The sequence below is a fragment of the Neopelma chrysocephalum genome, unplaced genomic scaffold, assembly GCF_003984885.1.
Source record: "Neopelma chrysocephalum unplaced genomic scaffold, ASM398488v2 Primary Assembly neopelma1_66, whole genome shotgun sequence".
Lineage (NCBI taxonomy): Eukaryota > Metazoa > Chordata > Aves > Passeriformes > Pipridae > Neopelma > Neopelma chrysocephalum.
This window is the reverse complement of record NW_020897725.1, coordinates 7,259,770-7,281,971: the sequence shown is the minus strand read 5'-3', so window position 1 is coordinate 7,281,971 and position 22,202 is coordinate 7,259,770.

Here is a 22,202-nt window from a genome sequence, read left to right as displayed (position 1 = left end):
GCTGTTGCATGCCTAGAGGAGTGGGGTAATCACAGGACTGGAATGAAGGAATTTATGAGTTCCTTAAAGCTCTTTGTTTTGCTCAATCTGTACTAATTTTATATGTATGTACATGTACTTTTGTGTCAGCACTGAACAAGGACAGGACCACTGGGCACTCATGGGTGCAGATAGGTTTCCCCTCTGGGTCCATTTACCAGCTGGATTTACCAATGTGGGAAATCTGCCTTTCAGGGAGAAATCAAATCCCTATAATTTTTTTAATCTGTGAGTTTACTGCTAAACTGACCACACTGACACCTCCAAAGTGCTCCCAGGAAAGGTCTAGTTTGGTGTTCAGAGATTACAGTGAGAACCAGTTCAGCTGGTTCACTGCCACAGATTAAACAAACAGAGACCGGTATTTGTTTTCCTTCACATGAATGTGTTTAGTGGGGCCCAAAATCAATCAGGAAAGAGATGTTGGGAACTAAAAGACAGGATTTTTTTTTTTTTAATTTGGCTGTGTTGGGGACTTTTGCATTAGAAAAAGCCTTTTGGCTTTGAAACCTGCCTGCCTCAGCTATATAAGTATATCAGGAGAGAATCTGTCAGAAAAAAATGGACACATGGCAGAGAAAATTTTTCAAGTTAGACATAGTAATTAATCCTGATTAGGTTTGTTAGAGTTGCAAGAAGGGTAAGTATTTATTCCATGCACTCCTTAGAGAAGTTTAATTGCTGTGTGTTCCGGTCTGGTTTTGTTTTTTTCCTCTCAGCTTTCTAAGCTTCAATTTTTATGGCATGAACCAATTGCCTAACAGTGCTGCCCTAACCTATCTTTATGCTGATCCACTCAAGAGCAGAGATAGTCACTCTTCAATAGATCATTGTGCTTCCAAAAGGGCTGTTGTAAAGCAAAGGATGCCACACTGTCTGTGCCCTTCAGCATCTTCTGGCATTGTTGATAATGGGCTTTCACTTTCCCTGGGCTGCAGGTATCTCTGCCACTTTTAACATTTAGGTGGCTAATCTTTGGGACACGGTCATCACACCTAGGTTGCCAAAGGCATGGAGGTGTGGTTCTGCTTCATGGAGCAGTGGAAACTGAACAGCAACAACCTCTGAATTTAAACTTAGAGCTCATGAGTGCTGAATAAGCTTGAGGCAGCCATGGTACTGCCCAGCTCACAAAAGGGCTGCACCCAAACCAGCTCCCAGCACTGGATAAGAGTACCTCTCTGTTCCCTCTGCGCCTACAGGAAGCTGGATTACAGAGTACCATGTCTAAAGCTGACATCTCTGGAGGGTGGAGGTGTCCAGGAGGGACATTGTTCTTGGCATCCACTGCCTGATGTTCCAGTTTGACTGCAGTGGGGCAAGAGAAAAAATAATTGTGGCTGAATTCCCCAAGATGTTTAGAAAAGCAGAGACAATTCAGAATCTGAAGACCATTGTGCTATATTATTGTCAGAAATTCTAGAAAACAGAAGTTAGTTCTCATTTATCTATCACCTTGACTCTGGAAATCTCAAGCACATCACCCATAGGAAATAACACACTGACCCTGTTTTGGGTATGGCAGCCAAAGCAACAACTACGGTGCGTTTCTTATCAAGACCAAGGCTGTCTCCCAAAACTCAGGCTTTAGGCTGTACATTGCTATGGAGAAGTCTCTGAGCAAGACCTTTGCCATTCCTGAAAGATAAGAACTGGAAAGGAGTCAGCAACTGAATTTGTTCTGGGGCCTCCAGATGACATTTCTTCATTCTTTGATCCAGTGAGGAAACGCAGGATAAGCAAAAAGGCAGGTTTGCCTGCCAGTAGTGACTGGTGGAGGGGTTTTGAAGAAGCCTTAAGGCTACTTTCCTCCCCCCACATTCCTGTCCCTGTTCTGTCTTCAGCAGCTCAGACAAATGGTTGGACACACTTGAGTGCACAGCCCTGCAGTACAATGGGGATGCTGCCTTCATCACGACTCGTGTTTAGGTATTTTCAGCAGGAGGAGGCATTGCGAGGGAGAAAAGACATAAGAATGTGTGAATTACTTTTTTCTTTCCTTTTTTGCTTACTGAGTCTTTGTTAGAAAAGCTGTAAGCTGTACACTGTGTTATGCCAAACAGTTTTGCAAATCCCCTTGCATGGACAGCAAGGTCCTGCTCCAAACACTGAAAAGATACTGGAGCATTACGATCAGCTTTCCTCAAAAACTGATCATGCTTTGCTCAAAGTTGTAGTGCAGGCACCATTGCTGCAGCCCGAGTTTTGGAACAGTTTTCTAGATTGTAGTTTTCTTGGCAAAGAGAGGTAACAAGTCAAGTGTCACATGCGAACAAGGGTTATTTCCTTGTGCTTTTCCCCTTAGCAGCCGAGCACTGGGCAGTACACGAGTGAAAGGACAGGCTGAGTTTGTCAGAGAACCAGTTGAAATCTGAAATTATTCAGTGGAAACCAATAAAGAGACAGATCAAAATCTGGCCTTATGCCCAGTTGTGGAGTCCTTTCCGCATAGACTAAGGAAAAAATAGCTGTGGATTGCAGACCATGTCTGCAACAGAAAGTGGAATTTGCCAGTGAAGAAAACTTGTCATTTATAAAGCTCTTGAGAAACTTGCTTTGAGATATTTCCAGCGCCTTTAAATAAACATCTCAGCTGTAATGAGCTTATGTGTTAAATGAACAAGTGTGGAAATTAGGACATGAGATATTTGCGTAGCAGCCAGGAGATAATTACTGGTGATAGTCCAAGCTGAAGAATAGTATCTATTGTTTCCAGCAAACTGGTTTTCATAAAACAACATGAACTTCCTATACTCAAAACACTGACATTAGCAATGCCTACAATCTTATGTAGCAAAATTCTTAATGAATACAGTACATGGGGGAAAAAATTCAATCCTGGACAAACTGTAAAGGATTAAACCTAATCTATGGTATATTTAGAAGGTCTCTATACTATATATCTTTCTATTTAGTATTAAGTGCAAATATATGCTGGCAAAAACCACTGGATTTTCATTTCAGAATGGGTAGATTTTATGCATATTTATACATATGCAGAAATGTAGACATTAATTAATGACCTCCTTAGGTCAGGAGACTTGCAAGAGCTGGGGATTCCTTTGGAGGGCATGACCAGGAATAATTCAAGATTTGGTTTAAGAAGGTTGGCTTGTAATATACACTAGGAAATATAATTAGTCACTAGCAGAAGAATTCATCCTTACTCCACCTCCATGTGGGTCAGTTCTCTCAATGTGAAATGCAGCCACCCAGATCCAGATCTCCGAGATCCATTTTTGTTTGGTGAAACAGTAATTAATTCTGCATAAGAAAAAAAAAAGCTGAAAAAGTGATGATGGCAAATGGCAAATGCCACAGAGAGTTTTAGGTCAGTAAGCAGGGAGGACAAACCTGCCAGATCTGTCTCATTTGTAAGCCTAACCTCTTGACTGACAGAAAAGATGTTCTTCAGTTGGAAATTTCCTGTGAAGGTACGCAGATGGAATAACGGAAACCAAATCTGTATTTATACTTTAAGTTATGTGGAAGCTGTGAGAGTGTCTTGGTGAAGAAAAACCCCCTTATTTGCTTTGTTTTACATTTTTACTCCCTGTGCATCTGCCCTGGGTCACTGCTGGAGGCAGATGCATGGGCTGTATGTACCTGGGGCTGACATGCTCTGCTCGTCCTTATATTCCTGTGACTCCCGACAAAGAGTAAACTGCTGTAAAAATGGTCTCAATTACACCCAGGTCTCAATTACACCAAATTAAGCTGGACTTACTCTTAAATCAATTAGCAATCAAGGTTCAGTGTCTTAAACAGTTCTATGGAGACTGGTGACACTTCTCCTGACTTTCTTAAAACTCCTCATGAATTTACTAGGACCTCTGTTCAAGTGAGAACTGAGCAAGGTGTTGAATGTTTGCCTGAATGCTCTTTTTGTCCTCACTGTCAGTCTGTGTCACACCAGCAGATGCTGGGAGCAAAAGGCCAGGCCCCATGTGGTCTCAGCGACAGTAGTTCCATGGCAGCAAGCAGAGCAGTGCCAGGCTAAATCACTTCACAGATTGTATCATCAGGACTAGAGAGGATTATAATACGTGTAATTTTTATCCTGCTGGCCAGAAAACCCCCCTGATTATTTATTTGTGTTAGTTTCCTCATTCTTTTCACTGTTCCAAGGTCAGCTTTTGATAGGAAACAAGTGGTCAGATACAGGTACAATATGTGTGGCAGAGGAAGGCAATTTAACCCTCATCATTTTGTTCATCTACTCTGCCCTCCCCCACTAAACACAGAGGCCTTCTCCTCACAGTCTTTTCACATCTGTCTGTTTTCACTTGTTACCATCCTGCAATGTCTCTGGGAAAAACATTGTCACTGCCTTTTACTCCACTGGGAAGTGGACAGAGGTCCCAAGCCTCAGAAGTACACAGGCAACTACCTTTGAAGAGCCCTTGAATAGCCACACCAAACATATCTGTAGAGAGTAACAAGCAGAGTTTTGGACAATTCTGGGAACCAATCCCAAATCCTCTAATAGCTGAACAAGTGCACAATTCATCCTGCTTGGCTTCTCGTAGAGGTGGCCCCTTCCCTGGGACTACAAAAGGGTCAGGCCCTTGGGTTGTAATTGCAGTGGGAAAATAATTCATTAAAGAAGGGATTGATTCCTCATGTGTGAGGTGGTGGAAGGAAGGAAGGAAGGAAGGAAGGAAGGAAGGAAGGAAGGAAGGAAGGAAGGAACGGAGAGAGTCTCAGAACATAAGGGTTGGGCTAGGAGTGCTGAGATGGAACTGGAAACCATCTCGGATTGTTCCTAAGCTCAGGGATAACAGGCTTAGTGCATTCTTCTAAATACATAGAACTGCATACGAGACCCCTGGCCCCAGTTTGTCCTCCTAACTAAAATTGCCTGTAATAGCTGAGAATCTGGCAGTCTACACTGATCAGACTTTCCTTCATGTTTCTGTTTCAAAATGAGTGTATCTCAAGGTGTCATAATTGGTCAAGTTGATGATTTACCATTTTATCCTCCCAGTTTTTATCTAGATGATAATTTCTGTTCTTCAGTTATTCAACTCAGAAAGAGCACTGATAAGATTTTCAAAAACACAGTCTTGGGAGAGCCTTCCCTTTAGACCAACAATACCTCATCTTGCACCATGCAAGTACTGTACTCAGAAGGAAAGATAGGAAATATAATCTATTCTTCCTCATACTTCTGTGCAACAGGGAATCAAACAATGGAAACCTGCATTCCAGGCCCTTTCACCAAAAACTGTCTCTAGGACTCTTATCAAACTGGGATTCTTTTCCAGTGCTTTAGGCAATTAACAAAACCTCCTTACATTCCAAAGGATCCCTCCCTAGCAATCTTGGACACAGACGCACACAAACACACATATTCAAAGGGGTTTACTCTCCTATCACTTGATGCATAAGGATGGGCAGGTGAAAAAAGTTAAAGTGTTCAGAGATCACAGTGACAATAAAAGTCACGGATACGCTGATCATGATATGGTATCATCAGGGGATGATACCTGGCTCTGCTCAATACAGCCAACTTGTCCTGCTGCATTGCATTGGAGACATGGTAAAGATACATGTACATGACATAACATCATTTTATATGTAAGAATATGTCATCAGTTTACCATGTAGGAAAACCAGTGAAGTAGGCAGGCCCTCCAAACAGCTTGTAGACAGCTTTGTTGATAAAGGAAAAGGAATGGAAGCGCCTTGTAAATTATTGGTATCACATATTGCACGTGAACTTTTGACATGGCCGTCTCCCTGCTGTCGTTCACTGCATGCCATAATCCCTTCCATTCCTGCCAGATTTCAATCTGTTCCACATAACCCTTGCTATTCCTCCAACAGGGGATTTCAACAGCATCATAGATTTTGTACAAGAATCGCATTTTATAAGTCATTCTTGCAGTTAGCCTTCTGGCATGCAATCATTTAACATGTTTTAGACTCTCAGATCGATTCTCAGGAGTTTGCAGGTCTCAGCCTCAGGAACAGGATCCTATCTCTGGATAAAGAACAAAAAACCACTAAAAAGTGCAGAAGCCAGACTTCCAATAATCTGCACATACGAGCAAAGTTTTCAGAAGAGATCAACTATCTTTAATCCCCTGTGCAGAGGTTAGATGTTCAAAAGTGCCCAATGCCTTAATAGCTCCCACTATAATCCTTTTAGGTAGAATCTAAAAGACCATGTTTTGATTTATTTGGAGCCTCTTGACTCAGTAATGAGAGTTGAACTCTCTGAAAAATTCAGCTTCTTTTTACCAACCATGACTAACTAAGAATAAACATTGCAGTCTGAACCTAAAAAAGAAAGAAAAAGACCTAACACAATAACTTCCCTTTTTACCTTTTTTTAGTTTCAGTTTGGTGCAAACTGCATAAAAATGGTAGTACTCAGGAAAATCATTGACTGGAAATTTTATATCAACATTTGATTAAGTGGGAAAATACCTTACAATTTCCAGCTTGATGTGAAGGTATTTGCATGGACTTTAAAATTTCATCTTAGGCAAAGCTTGAGTATTTGTTTGAACGAGGTGCAGTAAACAGCAAAAGTCTGAAACTTGGTTTTAGGGGGGTTTTGTGAGCAACATATCAGACAAATAACTCAAGATGTGTTCAGTGTTGCCAAGGTTAGTGAAACCCTTTATGTTCTGCCGTCTACCATCTAATTGTGTAACCTAAAATTACTTGGGTGACCTGCTCATGCAAACACATTTTTCTCCTGATATTTAAGTGACAGAAGAGACAGCAGTAGATGACTAGTTATATTAGGAGAGATAGTGAGTATTAATATGGGGATCTGCTGAAATTTATGTGGGATGCAGTGTTTGTAAGCCTAGATAACCATATTCAGGAATGCTCAAGTCAAACTGGGATGGGCACAGAGAAGGACTCTTAATGTTACCAAGGGAACCTAACTTACTAGAGGAGAAAAATCTACTGGAGAAACTATTGCTGTCCCTACTAAGTCTGCCAGACAGTAAAAGCACATAGGAATAAAAAGTACCTAAGAGGCAGTATGAGGCCCATATCAAGGCTGAGCACTGGGACTGCTTCCTGTCCTTGTCAGTAGCTAAGCTGCATTGCCATTTCACTGTGGAGAACTAAGTTGCTCAGGTGCAATTCAGAGGTGGACAGAGATACACCAAAAGCCTCTGAGACTAATCCACTAGGAGAACTCAAACTGCTCTGAGAAGAGCTGAGAGCTGAGAGCAGGAGGAAAGCATCTCCTGCAGTGGAGCCTGGGTTCTCACAACTCAGGTGGAAACAAAAATCCTAGGCATTTTTCCACCAAAGGTGGTGGAAATGATGCTCTCAAGTCTTCTGGGAGTGATGAACCCACCATGTGATAATTCCACTGGTGGGAAGAATGCCTTGTTTTAGCTGATGAGTAATCATCTTGCAGTCAGGAATACTGCCTGTTTCATGAACAGCATATATTTTTCACCCAGAAAAGTCATTACATGAAATACACCTGCAGGCGGTGGAAATGGATCCAAGAACGCAGCACTGTTCTGCCAGAGACCCATTAAATGGACTAAAGAATCAGGATCCTCCTGGATTCAGATAACATACTTTTTTTTACACAGTGACACATCTTCAATAGAGAGTATATTCCCCTGAAGATTATAGATCCTATTGGTGGAAAAACATGTCTAGAGAATAAGAGCTGCAACACCTCTCTCAGGGAGATGAAACTTTTAGTCCCAGACTTACCTCCTTCTCACATGAGTTCTAGACAGAAGGTAAGAGGCAAAATTCAGCTGCAGATGCTTCTTCCTCTTCCTTCTCCATCAGGTATGTTCCCTCAGACAACACGGGATTTGTGGCCCAGTATTTGACCTGATGCAAATGGAGAAAGGTCGTTTTGTTCCAATGATTCATGAAAAGTCAAAATTACAGCCCTTTGGACAGCTGCCCTGACCTGAGACACAGTGAGCCAGCATGTGGAGGATCCCAAATAGGCCCATATTTTAGAGGGAGTTTCAGTCACTCTGTCAAGCAAAACACCCACATCACTTATGGAGGTACTGTGGTGTCTCAGCAAGGCAGCTTTAGTGTGCTGTCTGAATAATGACAGCTATTAACATGAAAACAAATAAATAGAAACTGGATGTGAATAAATGCAGCATGTAGAGGGAAATGTAAACTTCATTATCAAGGTGGATAAGATTCTAGAATGTCATCTCAGAAATATTAGGGGAAGAAAAAGGTAATTGATTAAAGACAGGAACCAACACATGGAAATAGGAATATTGGTCACCCTGGCCCAAGGGTTTCATTGTCCTTAATAGAGGCTGGTTTTTCCCATGATTCTACTCTTTTTATGTTCTCCTCTGTACCAGTGGGAACTTTCACCCCCTCTGATTACATCTTCCCTCTCATTCTCTCTAGATGGACACAGACTGTTGAAAGTGAGAGGCGGATTTTTGTGCTAGCCACTTCTTCATTCAAATTACCTTTAAGCTCATTGAAAACTGGGGTCTAAATAAAGGTGGAATACAGCCTGAAGAATTGTAATAAAAAATGCCTAATGGCTTCTGCAGGATGTCAATTAACCTGGTTCATGAAGGGAGGATAGTTGATAACTCAGTGCATATTCTAGCCATTTCAACTCTGCCAGAAATTAACTATTTTACATACCACAGTCTGTAGAAATCCCCCACTGGACTTCACCCTCTAATGTCTATAAAATAAAGGCAATACATATTCTTAGCACATAAGCAATAAATAGGAAATGCTCTTATGGGATACACATAAGTTCCCACAATAAAAGAACACAAATCAAACCCAGCAGCTGAAGAGAAGATGAGTGAATGATTATTTTGCACCTCTAATGAAATGATATTATGAAAGGCATTAGACAGATTGATTAGAGCTCTGTTGACTGACAAAACTGCCCACGCTGCCCACCATTATAATGAATCTACCTAGAATTATCTCCTTGAGACTGTGAACTGGTGTGTGCATCCATATGCACTCCTGTCTTTGTGCTTCACAGCCAATTATTCATTGCTGTTTCTTTATAGTGCAAAAAACAGTCTAACTTGCACAGCTTCATGCTTTAGAGTTAGCTATGAATACACTCTCAGGGTAGGACTCCTGCAAGGACTCATTTTCAGTACATCTGACAGTCATTTCAATTAACACATTTATCAGCATATTTACAACATGCAGCGGGAAATAAAGATCCTGTTAAAAAAAGAAGCAAGATGAATCCAGCCTCTCAGATTAAAAACCAGGAAAATCTAAATCATTACCACAAGTTAATACTGAAGCTAAAAGCACAGTAAGAATAGAAATGATGATTGGATGTTTATACCATTAAGGAGGGTATTCAGAGAAAAAATATCACGATTAAGAAGAAAGCAAGATCAAGATCTTCTGTTATATAAATGTCTGTTCCATTTGCTTTAGCAGAACTCTGCCAACAGCCATTAGTGGTGTATCTGACTTGCAGTGTCAGAACTTGTGCATTTCACATATACCTTGAGTTCAAAATTTGGAAATTGCTCCTGGAAACAAAGACCTACATGTGGGTTGGAATAATATAAGGTAACAGTTCATGCTGAGGTCTGGCTGACTAGGAATCATCCCTGCAGAAAAGACCTGAGGTGCTGAGGGACAGGAAGTTGAACAGTAGTCTGCCAACCAGCCTTATAGTGACAAATGCCAACTGCACAAAGGCCTCAGAGTTTGAGCAAGCTGATTTCCTCCTCTATTTTGCACTTGTGAAGAGAACATGACCAGACTACTGTGTTCAGTTTTGGGCTGCACAAGATAACAATGTTATCAACAAGCTAGAGCAAGCTCTTCACTTGGATGGTCAGGGAGCAGAGCATGTGATGGACAAGATGAGGCTTCAGAAGTTGAGCTTGTTTAGCTGTAGAAAAAGAAGGCTAAGGGGAATAATGTTAATATTTTCAGCTACCTAAAGAGAGTTTAGAAAAGAGGTGAAACCAATTTAAGAGCTGACAGACATGTGGAAATACCAATTAGCTATAAGGGAAAAATTCTTCACAGGGAGGGTGGACAAACATTACAACAGAGAGCCAGAGAGACTGTGCAGCCTTCATCCTTGATATTCAAAGCAGGGCAGCACAAAGGCTCTGAGGGACCTGATCCAACATTGATGCGACCCTGCTTCCGCCTCTGGAAGTCCCTTCGTAAGATTTTAGAGAAAAATAGAAATGAGGTGTAGGGAGGAAAACAGAAATGTCACAGCACAAAATGAGATTCAAGAATCAAGGAATATATAAGGCAGACAGAAAAGAAGTGCCTAAGTTGAATATTAAGCCAGGCCTAAAGAATAGTCATCTGGTTATAATAGGCTTAACAAAGACAAACTTCATCTCCCTTTGGAAATCAAAGCCCTGCGGGTTTCTTGTAGGAGGTAAATGAAGACAAGAATAACCTTGAGCTCCAGTCACACAGTACTTATTCATTGCTTATTTAAGACAGAGCAACCTATTGTATATTGCTGCAATTTGTATAGCTAATTATATAGAACTCCCATTACACATTGTGTTTAAGTGCTGGAATATACATCCTCTGAAACCATTAGGAGTGCTACCACTGACTCATTTGAAGAGTCTAATTTAGCCAGCTGAATTATCTGAGTCATCCTAGTAGGCTCATCTCCACAGGCTCTTCTAATGTGGCCCTTTGGAGGAGTTTGTCTCTGTACAGAGAGCCTGGGGAGACTAACCTAAGGGAGATGCTCAGTGTTCTGTGAATACTGCCCTTTCTTTCCTCCTTGATAAAGGAGGGATGGTAATAATTGCATACCTCCACATTTGATGAGGGGACCAGTTGATGTCAGAGCAATTTAACAACAGGAATACTGATAAATCTATTCTGTTTGCCAGCGTAAAAAAATGGCCTTGTTGAAAGATTGGAAGGATGAATTGGAGGAAGGATTGCTGACCATTAAAATCCAGCTTTTCAACAATATCAATTAATACGATGTTTTCAGGGCTGTCTGAATACCCTGGCAATAAAACAGTGTTCAAAGGAGATCCAGTTAATCAGGGTTTGCAGAAACCAATGTGAAGATAGGCAAAAAAACCCACAATAAATATTGAACTAAGAGAGCTAATCTGTAGTAGGATGGCTTCAATGAATAAGGGATTGTGCTGAATTTTCCTGTCTGTGATTTGTGGTCATTGAGTGATTACACAGGTACTCAGGGTATTTATGAGGCATAAAAGTGTTTGAAGAAGCCCACAAAATAAAATGAAAATTCTAGAATATTCAAGCCACAGCTGTGTTTGTGAGGTCAAATACAGCCACTGCAGCCGAGTGTATATTCTATACAATAATATACTCTATATTCTTACATATATTCTATATTTTCTATTCTACTAAAATAGATTTGTTACTGCACTATTGATGGAGGGGTATAAACATAAGGCATACAGGCCAATGTGGTCAGCCATATGTTCCATTTATTATTTAATTAAGTCAACTTTTATACAGTTTAGTTTGTTTTGGGCACATGCTTACAACAAGGTGATTGGATAGCTCAGTCTGTGCACGCGCCTCATGTCTCCAGTTCATTGGACCTGATGTTCTGTCCACGCGATCTGAAATCATACTTGGCATGTAGAGGCCTTCATAATTAGGAACTTTCTGAAATCTGCAGGTGCACCCTTATCTATACTTTCTCAAGGCTTTCTTGCTCTAAACATACTATGTTCTCAAACCTTATAATTAGACACACAGCTAACAAGTATAAATATTGCATATTTTCACACAGTCTATAAGCATAAACATTACAGCTTACAGCTTCTAGTCATGTCAAGCAAGGCCTACAGAAATGCAATGGAAATTGCTCACAATTTGAATCCTGCAACACTGCACCTTTATGGTAAATGAATAAGGCAGGAGGAGAGCCACAAGTATTTCATTTCTAGAACAGAATTACCACTTTGGGGAATAAAGAGAAATATGGAGAAGAAAGAGTTACAGGTGGGGAAAAAAGTATGAGAGAATTAGGTCATAGAAATAGGTTGATGGTGTCAAAGAGAACTTAGGGTAGAGGGCTGGTCTGGAAAAGGTCATTATGGTTGGTGCAGTGCCAAAGAAGCTGAAGGAAGGGATTAGAAAGGGTCTGGGACTCTAAGTCTACTCTAAGTACTACATTTAGTGTGTATAGGGTTGAAAGCAATGTTTTTTGATAAATTACAAACAAAGCAGGGCTATATTTTAGAAAAATATGTGCTCTGAGAGGAGGAGCATGAAGCAGGCAATAAGAATAGGATAAAAGGAAAACAGGCAATAGGTGGGGATGGTGACAGTAAACAAAGAAGTAGGGGTCAGGTAAAATAAGAGTTTCTGAAGGAAGGAACTGCTCGTTATATTTTATCTGATATGCAATATCTGATATGGAGTGCAATCAGTGAAATCTTGTGTGGAGAGGAAATTGGAGAAGAGGGCTTAAGAAATGACCTGCCTCCTGGAATGTGTAATATACTTTATATGAATGAACCTCAGTAGGCTTCAGGAGAGAAGGAAGGCAAGGATAAACACTAGAAGAATTAAACTCAGAGCTGAAGAAGGAAGTCGCTATGGGACCCTATTTAAACTGCTGCTGGGAGAGCTGTGCTGGAGCTACCTCTCTGTCTGAAACCTCCATGAATGACCTTGCCTGTCCTGTGCTCTGGGCAATGCCAAAGACCAGATTCAATTCCCATGGCTGAGGTCATTGGGCTGCATCTCTTCATCTCAGGGGACATTATGCAGCTGAGGGCAGTATCATGACTTGTTGCAAGCGTCTCCTTCAGGCTTTCAAAACACTAGAGTCACATTGACGTTCAAAAGAGATGGGTCTTATTTTACCTGAAGCCATGCAAGATTGGCACAGGTAGGCTAGATGGTCAAAATGATGGATACCCTCCACTCGCCATTGACCCTCAACCTCTCCTGAATTTCTTCTGGCAGTCTGGACAGCCTGCTTTGCTAGGGCATGCTCTAAGACAGCCAAGCCCATTTTCAGATGCAGACTGCAGCAGCCTAAAGGCTGTTTTGCCAATTTTATGTTGACTCTGGCCATCAGCAAATTTGCAGATGACAATAAGTTGGGGGGGAGTATTGATCTGCTGGAAGGCAGGAAGGCTCTTCAGAGGGACCTGAACAAGCTGGAGAGATGGCTTGATTCCAACGGGATGAGGTTCAACAAAGCCAAGTCTCGGGTCCTGCACTTTGGCCACAACCCCCCCCGCAGCACTACAGGCTGGGCACAGAGTGGCTGGAGAGCAGCCAGGCAGAAAGGGGCCTGGGAGTTTGGATTGACGAAGCTGAACAGGAGCCAGCAGTGTGCCCAGGTGGCCAAGAAGGCCAACGGCATCCTGGCCTGTATCAGGAACAGTGTGGCCAGCAGGATGAGGGAAGTGATTCTTCCTCTGTACTCAGCATTGGTGAGGCCACACCTCGAGTGCTGTGTCCAGTTCTGGGCCCCTCAGTTCAGGAAGGATATTGAGGTGCTGGAGCAGGTCTAGAGAAGAGCAACAAAGCTGGTGAAGGGACTCGAGCACAAGTCCTATGAGGAGAGGCTGAGGGAGCTGGGGTTGTTTAGCCTGGAGAAGAGGAGGCTCAGGGGAGACCTCCTCATTCTCTACAACTCCCTGAAAGGAGATTGTAGCCAGGTGGGAGTTGGTCTCTTCTCCCAGGCAGCTATCAGTAGGACAAGAGGGCACAGTCTTAAGCTCTGCCAGGGGAGGTTTAGGTTGGATATTAGGAAGGAATTTTTTACAGAGACGGTAATCAGACATTGGAATGGGCTGCCCAGGGAGGTGGTGGATTCTCCATCCCTGGAGGTTTCTAAGATGAGACTGGATGTGGCACTTAGTGCCACGATCTAGTAACCATGGTGGTGTTGGATCAAGGGTTGGACTTGATGATCTCAGAGGTCTTTTCCAACCTGGTTGATTCTATGTTTCTATGATTTTATGATTCTATGAAATGTGTCTCTCATTAACTAACTTTGTTACAGTCTACTCAGATCCTATATCCACTTAGGATCTCAGCACCATGGTTGCCCAACTTCCTGAAGTGTATCAGGCGTATATGTCAGCATTTGTCAAGACAGGACAGCTTTTGCAAAGGCATCGCTGAGCACAGACTGGAATGGGGTGATATTCATCTCTTTAAATTAGGTTGTCTTTGTTGGCTGAATTCCCGTTACAGTCACTGGAGATCTGGTCAATACAGCCATAAGCCATCAGTCAGTTTATTCTAAAGCAGACACCCACATTTAGGTCAGATGAAACATGCCCTAGGTATTATGGATGGTATTGACTGGTTCTCCATAAACATAGTTGAATGCCACATAAATGACTCAAAGGTAAGCACTTACATTTTAGAAATGTCAAGTTAGAAAACAGGATCTCACTGTTGGGTCTGTGCCACATACCCCTAATAAGGGAGAGTAAGGTGTCACTTGGGGGTCAGAGTGATAACCCAGGTCTTACGAGGTTCACATTAATTTCCATGAGGAATGAGGAACTCACAGCTATACAAATGCTCCAAGAGCATCATTTCAGTCCTGACCTCACTACAAACTGCACCTGCCACCTCCTCCAAGTCACTTTGTTTCTCTACACCTTTGCCTCTCACGTGGACAGAGTGACATTCCACATCCCAGACTGTTCTGTTGCCTACATAGACAGTGAGCTCCTACTGCATGTTACAGGGCTTACCACTTGCAAACTTGTATTTTATTTCAAACCTCTAGTTGATACTGTGATATGAGTAAATAATGGAGAAGCCATGACAGCTGGTCAGGGGAGCTTTCAGTCCCAAGAGTGATTGCACTTTTAACTAAGAGTAGTATGTTTTTGTATTGGATTTCTTTCTTTTATGTGTGTGTTATTGCTGCTGAGAAAACTGATTTATTCCAATGTTTCCTCTTGTTTAAAAAACAGAAGCTTAACCCTTGCTCTTTCAAGAGTAAAAGTAACCCTACAGGGTATATAATAAATATTTAAAATGGATAAATTGAAGGATGTAGGGAAAAAAATCATGTCATGGAGGGATAGCATGAATTTTATTTCAGGGTAATGACAGATTCTTTTGTGTCTGCCATCAAATAACTCTGAACTCAGGAAGGCTGCTGCATGCAAATGAAGGCAAATGAAATATAAGTGTCCACATGATGCGAATCATCTTCATCCAAGTGGCAGATGGGTCCCCTCAGCACAGAGGCCAAGCAGTGAATGATGACTGCTCCCACATTAGGGGTGGTCCCGTGACGACAAGATTAAGACTGGTTAATGGCACAAGAGGGAGAGCCTTGCATTGCACTTTTCTTTCACCGTCTTAATTTTGGAGTGGATTTCCTGCTTCAGTGCTATTAGGCCACTATGCCCCTTCAGTGACGGAATTTATTTTAGCTGTGTTTTAAATCACAAGAGAGAGGAATTGTATGCTGATTAGGCGATAAGCTGTCACCATCCTACCAGGCAGCTACTTCACACCTGTCTTGAAACCAAATGCTGGTCCTGAGCACTGTTTGCAGCAGAGATGTGGCATGGCAGGAGAAACAATCCTTCCAGAGCCACAACCTTTCACCTTTGCCTCTCAAAAAAAAAAAAAAAAGGGCAGCAGTTTGACTGTGATTTCCCCATGCACTCCTGGTTGCCAAGAGTGTCAATTCAAGTCACTATCCCAGTACTTTTTCTATTTAGGGAAACTGAGACACGAGTAAATTGAGTATTTTATTCAATTTGCACTATGAGTCTGGCAGAGTAAGGAACTGGTCCTGGCTCTCCAAAACCGTGCTGGCCATGGACCACCCTTACATATCACAAGGATCCAGTCAGACTCGTGGTTGTTCTCTTCTCAGAGCTACACACCCTGCTGCAAAGAGCTTACAGTTTTGCACCTCAGTTTTTCCACATGTTCTGAAATGCCATTGACGCCCCATCACAGCCATGACTTTCTACATTCCCTAAGGCTCAATGAGACAGAAATAACAAAGCACTTTGAGCAACAAAAGAAGTGATTCCTCCCAGTGCAGAGTACCAAGTATGTGTTTGAATCATTCTTCTGATCTAGTAATAGCGTAAATCATTAGCAAGCTACAAAGTGATGATGACTGTATATAAAAAAACAAAAAACAAAAAACCCAAAATTGTTTAACTTAAAAAAATAGAACACACCCCTGAGGAGGATCTTCTCAAATGCTACTCATTTAAATGCTTTTTATCCTCTAACTGTGCTGAAAAACACATTTAAATCTATAACCATTTTATATACTTAAGAATGTCTGAAATAAAAATTACTTTTATTAACAAGTGATCATGTAATATTAAAATACCGTTATCATATTTATCTGTTTACCAGCTGGAGTCCTAATTGAAATTTGTTCAGAACTCATAATAGCATTAGGTCATATTTTGCTTACAGCATTAAGCAATGATTACATCTGTGGCTTTTGTTTTTAATTAGCTGTTTTCAGTTATCTGGGAGAGATAGAACCTTTCAGGATCGTAATTCACTTTTTGATTACAATGGAAAGAGAACAAACCAAGTCATTTTACAGAAGTATGTGTAACCACATATTTTATATTCCTGACTCTGAGGTTGTTAAATCTGACTGTTTTTTGATTTCCTGTCACTTGTCAGTTATGTTAATTGGCTTTTGATGGCAACAAGGTGCTGGTGTTTACACATTTGGGGATCTAAAATGACTTTTTACAAAAAAGAGATGATTGTGTATTGTGTCTTACTTTCCTGGTGGCAGGACAGAAGGATCACTTTTAATGCAAAGTAATGAAAAACAGACCACTTTGTATCAGCCATACAGCTGAACGAAGCCAGAGGTGAATTTTAAAGACGGTCTCAAATGCAGCTGTAGCTCTGATTCAGAAAAGTATTTCAGCACTCATGTTGAAATGCCTTCATCATTCATCCCAGACTACAGACACACATGATTACTCACCTGCTTTAGGTTAAGCATCTTGCTGAATCTCATCCTACAGAAAGGACAAGTCATGGCAAGCAGCAAGCCCAAAGGGAGACTTCAGGTGTCCTCGTCACTGGGTACTGACACTAACTTCTCATTAGTAATAAACTGACTCCAGCAGCTCCCTGGACCAGGAGAAGTGCCCTGGCTGCCCTCTTTCTTCAAACTCTTGCTTAGCTTGTTGTAAATACCCATATTTGGAAGAACAGGATAGTAACTCCACAAGCCAAAACAGGGAATAATCAGCCTTAATCTGCTGGAATGAGTGACTGCTGAGAGACAGAGAGCAGCCCTGCTTGCCTTCTGCGGACTCTGGGGGCATGGGGGGCATCCATGGCCCAGGAAAGCTCCCACCTCCATGGATGTACACTCACCATGCTGTGCCACTTCTGTGCTCTTAAACAACACAAAAGAGAAAAGAGAACCTGAACACGGGCAGCCATGGGAATTTGGTGGCATTGTTTGCAGGGGAAGTGCTTATAGAGATGAATTAAATAGAGTTGGTAGACTGTGGCTATGGGAAAAGAGCAAGGCCATTTGTTTCTAACGCACGTATGGAAGTGTGAGGCGTAAAGAGTGGCAACACTAAGAAACCAAGTCTGATGAGCTTACATGATAGTGACTGGTATCCCCGGAGCGGTTACAGGAATTATATGACTGTAAAAAATAGGCTCAGAAGGGATGTTGAGATGTAACATAATCCACTCCCCTGCCAAGATGAATAAAGGGGTGAATTGCTCATGAAACACATTGTCTGTAGTTCTCTTGCTCTGCTCAGAGCCAGGGGAGTTCAGCAGTTTTCCTGTGTCCAGTTGGAAAAACAGCTTTCAGGATCTTAAACAAGAATTTTAGAAACTTCAGAGTGGAGTAACAAGAGTGATTTAAGCTTTAAAATATACCTGCAGCATTCAATCAGTCTCTGCAACTGAGTATAGCCAGTTAATAACACTTACAGGTGAAAAAATGTATGCTGGGGTTCAAAGTGCCTGACCTGATTTCCCCGCCTACACACCAGAAAATTATCCTCCCCCTCATTATGTCTCACTGTGTCCAAGCAATTTCTTTTTTGTTGACCTGAGCCAGTGCTCCAATGGCTCAATCGTTTATTGCTTGTTTCTGAGAAGACAGGGAGAGGCTTTTTCCCCACTGCTAAGTGACTGTGTGGTACCCGTACCAGGGCACATCTACCACGGGCATTTTCAGTGAACACAGGAACACAGTACCTCTCACTGGGGCTGGTTAAATGCATCCTTTCCCTCCTTGGGGTAATTGGTCTGCGAGGAATGATCCTTAATGGTATTCTGGATAAAGGGTTGAGAGGTTTTGGGCAGGCTGCTGGATTCTGCTGGGATGTGATGTTCACCCCCACTTGCAAGGGAGACGAAAGACCTTCCCATGGCAGTCCTCCCGTACTGAGCTCCTGCCATGCTCAGCTTTCTGTGACCACTCAGAGCCAACAGACATTGGGCTGAGAGTCCTCCTTCAGCTTCCAAAAAGAGAGGACTTTGTATCTGCTTTTATGAACTGTCAAAGCCATGTGAGGTCTAATGCAAGAGGGTAGCAACATTGATTTTGCTGGAGTTTTTTTGGAAAACAAAGCATGAAGTTCTTTGCTCTTTGCATTGACTTGCCTGCAGAACCTGTGAAATCCATGCAGCCTGCACAGGACAAATATCTGTGCTGAGGAAGAAACCAACATCTTCCTGATGACACCCTGCACTATTGGGAGGCCACACAAGGATGCAGATGTGGGCTAAATCCCACATGGGAGAGATGCCAGCCAAGGAGACATGGACACGTTCACAGGCTCAGCTTACAATGGTTGCTCAGGGGATCCTGAGAGCAGAAAAATGAAAAGTGATGCTGAGATGAGTTTCATTGGGGATGAACTTGGCAGAGAGAGAAGTTCCTGTCACTTCTTACAGCCACTGCAGCCATCACTCAGGACAAGATGGGCAGCAAGTAGTGGTGCTGTTACAAGAAACCTGTCTTGGCCTTGCTCTAAATTTTGTTCTTTTTCGTAACCAGTGAAGTTTTAGGTTTTTTTCTCAGTGAAAAAATAAGAAACAATAAGACTTGATGGTCATTATTTATCAAGTACCTTACCTAAGGTGTAGAAGTCATTCTTATTTCCAACCCAGCTTTGGATCAGCTAATGCTGGGATTCGAGCCTGCCCTTTTCACAATGTAAGGCAGTAACCCAGGTGCTCAAACACTGGTTATGCTGGGGCTGTTTGGAATTTAGCAAAATTCCTCCCGGGACCTGAACAATGCTTCACAGGCAAAATTTCAGTGAAGTGAGTGCACTGCCACAGAAAAGTACTGGCTCATTTCCTAAATTCAGAGTAGAAAAAAAAAATCCAACTCAGTGTAAACATCAGTGTAACACCATTAAAGCAATGTAATGAAAATAACTCTGGCCTGAAGACTCAGAGATTTAAGTGAGACTAGAATAGGCCTTTAATTACTTCCATTTTTACTCTTCAGCAGCCTCAACAGGACTAAAATAGTTCCCTCCCTCCTGTTCCCACTGTGTCAGTAGGACAGAGCCCTGCATGAGGATTCACACACTCCCTAATGTCATGCCTCCTTAGACACAACAATACCATCCTTAGCTTTCTCTCCCCTCCCACAGCAGGTATTCAGTGTGGATGAACCATTCCATGGCCAAAATGAGAGGCACACAGGTGGATTTCCTTTTTAGTCTCAGCTCCATCCCTTTTCTCCCTTCCTTATTCTGGAGGAGATGCAGATGGCAGTCGCTCCCTTTGCTGTGTGTGAGTGTCTAGACAGAAAAAATCTCCCCACAGCTTGTGTTATTTTCTGAGCTGCCTTCTGCTCACCTCCACCTCCTCACTTTCCTCTTTATCAGCTTTCCGTGTTCTCCATGTTTCTATTGGTCCTGTGGAAATGAACACATCAAAGCCATAAGTAGTAGCTTTTTCGATGCTCCTATGTCCTCTCTCCCCCCTCTTCTTTTAACATTAATATTAATAGCTACTGTACCTTTCTTTGCTGTTGCTTTCTTCTTGATCCTCAAGGGAGCAAGTCTTTTCTTGGACTTTCTGCTACTGTGAATGCTTGTTTGAAGGAATGCTACGGCATGCTGGGAAGCACAACACTGGTGATGCCTGTGATACAATATTGGGCCGAGCAGCAAAGATATTAAATGTTATTGTACTTATCGGAAGAGTCAAACATACTTTTATCCCAGCCACATATGGCTGGGTTTTTTTTTCCTTGTTGCTTTCCTAGCAAAAATAGCTTTTTAATCAGTCCAAAATCTCCAAGGAAAAGAAAAAATAAATAACCTCTTTCCTACGGCCTCCTTGATGCTATTCCACAGGGCTGCTGCCTGAGCAGCAAAGAAGCAAGTGCTGCTTCCCGCCTGTCGTCAAACCGCACACACGCATACACACTACAGAGACACACATCGCCAACACCCCCACCACTGCTTATTATTTAAAGCACTGAGTTAACAAGCTCTCCTACCCTCCAAGGTTTGCCTGCCTGTTGCTGGTCCCTGGGGCCGAGAGCCGAACTCCCCGCGCCTGCACCAGCCCAGCTCTCACATTTGTATTCTGTGATGCAGATGCGTGTCTGGAGTGCTGGGAAGAAATCCCCCAGGTTTTACTTCACTTACACACAAATAATGGAAAAATGGCAGAGCATGGTGAGTGTGAGGTTTCTGCTCTGTGGGGGCTGCATGCAGCCTGTGGTTAAGCTTGCTCCTTGGGATCACAGCAGTGCCCAAAAGGCTGAAGGTGAATTTCTTAATGCCGTTGTCACAAGGAACAGGTACCATGGTAATAACAAACTCGCTGTAACCCCCAAAAGGAGTTATTCCAAGCATGATTTCTGCCTGGATGGATATGAAGGTTATTATTTGCTCCTGTCTTGACACCAGGGATCCTCTCCCTTTGAAAGCAGGGACTTCTTTAGTGTGCAGAATCATAGAATCATAGAATATGCTGAGTTGATAGGGACCCATCAGGATCATTGAGTTCAACTCCCAGCCCTACACAAAACATGCATCTGAGGCAGGAGGGATTGAGGCACTCCGATGCCTCCACTCGCACTTCTTTTGTGACATGCTGCAACTGGACACAGCAATGAGTCATCCCCCTCCCCTCTCTCCTCTAGAATGCTGTTGATGTGAAACCAGTCGTTGCTATGGCCAGTGGAAAGCCCCCATGAGCACTAGTGGGTTTGCATCAGCTGGAGAAAGGACAGAGGGGAGGTCATGAGATGGCTAGGTGCTGGCTTTCAAGTTATAAGCCCTTCTTATCTTTTCCCTTTCCTTCTCCAGCAAAGACATTTACAGGCTAATAGGCACAGACCAGCAGCCCTTTAGTCTCATTGTAGTCTAGGGAAATCTCCCTTACCCTGATCAACAGGCTGTAGAACTGAAATGTGCTGTATTGGCATCACAGCTATTACTTGGGAAGAAAACTGTTGGGGTAGGAGAAAAATAGTACACTGAGTTATGGATGGGAGAGAAACACCAAGAACTTGTGCAAAAGCCCACTGAAACCAACCAAAGGAGCTGCAGATTACAGAGACACAGGTCAGGCTCCTACTGTAGCCTTTTTTGGAGAAAAAAAGCCTCACATAAGAATGGCCTTATGTCCAGCAGTGCCAGTTTCACCCATTTCAGCTACAACCTGCAGCACCACAAGAGCTCTAAAGAAATAACAGATAGTTTGCCACAAGAGTCGAGAGAGTCGTTAGTCCTAGCAAACAAAAGGAATTGGGCAGACCTATTTGCTTGTAATAATCATCAGTTTGATCTTTTAAAACATGGCAGCGGCCTCAAAATCTAATGGAGATGCCTTGTGTTTGCAAACATGAAACCTAAATAAAGTTTCAGGCAGTGATTGGAGGATGCTTTTGAGATCCCTGCAGGAAATCTAATAGGAAAATTCAAATGAGGTCATATGCTTTGCTGCTTGTCTACAAGGTTCTCCCAAAGGTCTCCCTGCTCTCCCAGCTTATAAGCCTAATTAACCCCTGCACCTGGTTGCCAGGCATGGAATTTTAAGTCATTATGGGGATGTGTGGCTTCCTTAGCAGCATGTCAAACTCTTCATGTCACACTCCTGGAAAGCGCTGGAATTTGCCTTGCACTTCTTTGTTCAGTGTTGCAGGGGATGGCCAGCTACCCACACATGCAAAACTTAACTGAAGGGACCAATTTACAGGTAGTCTT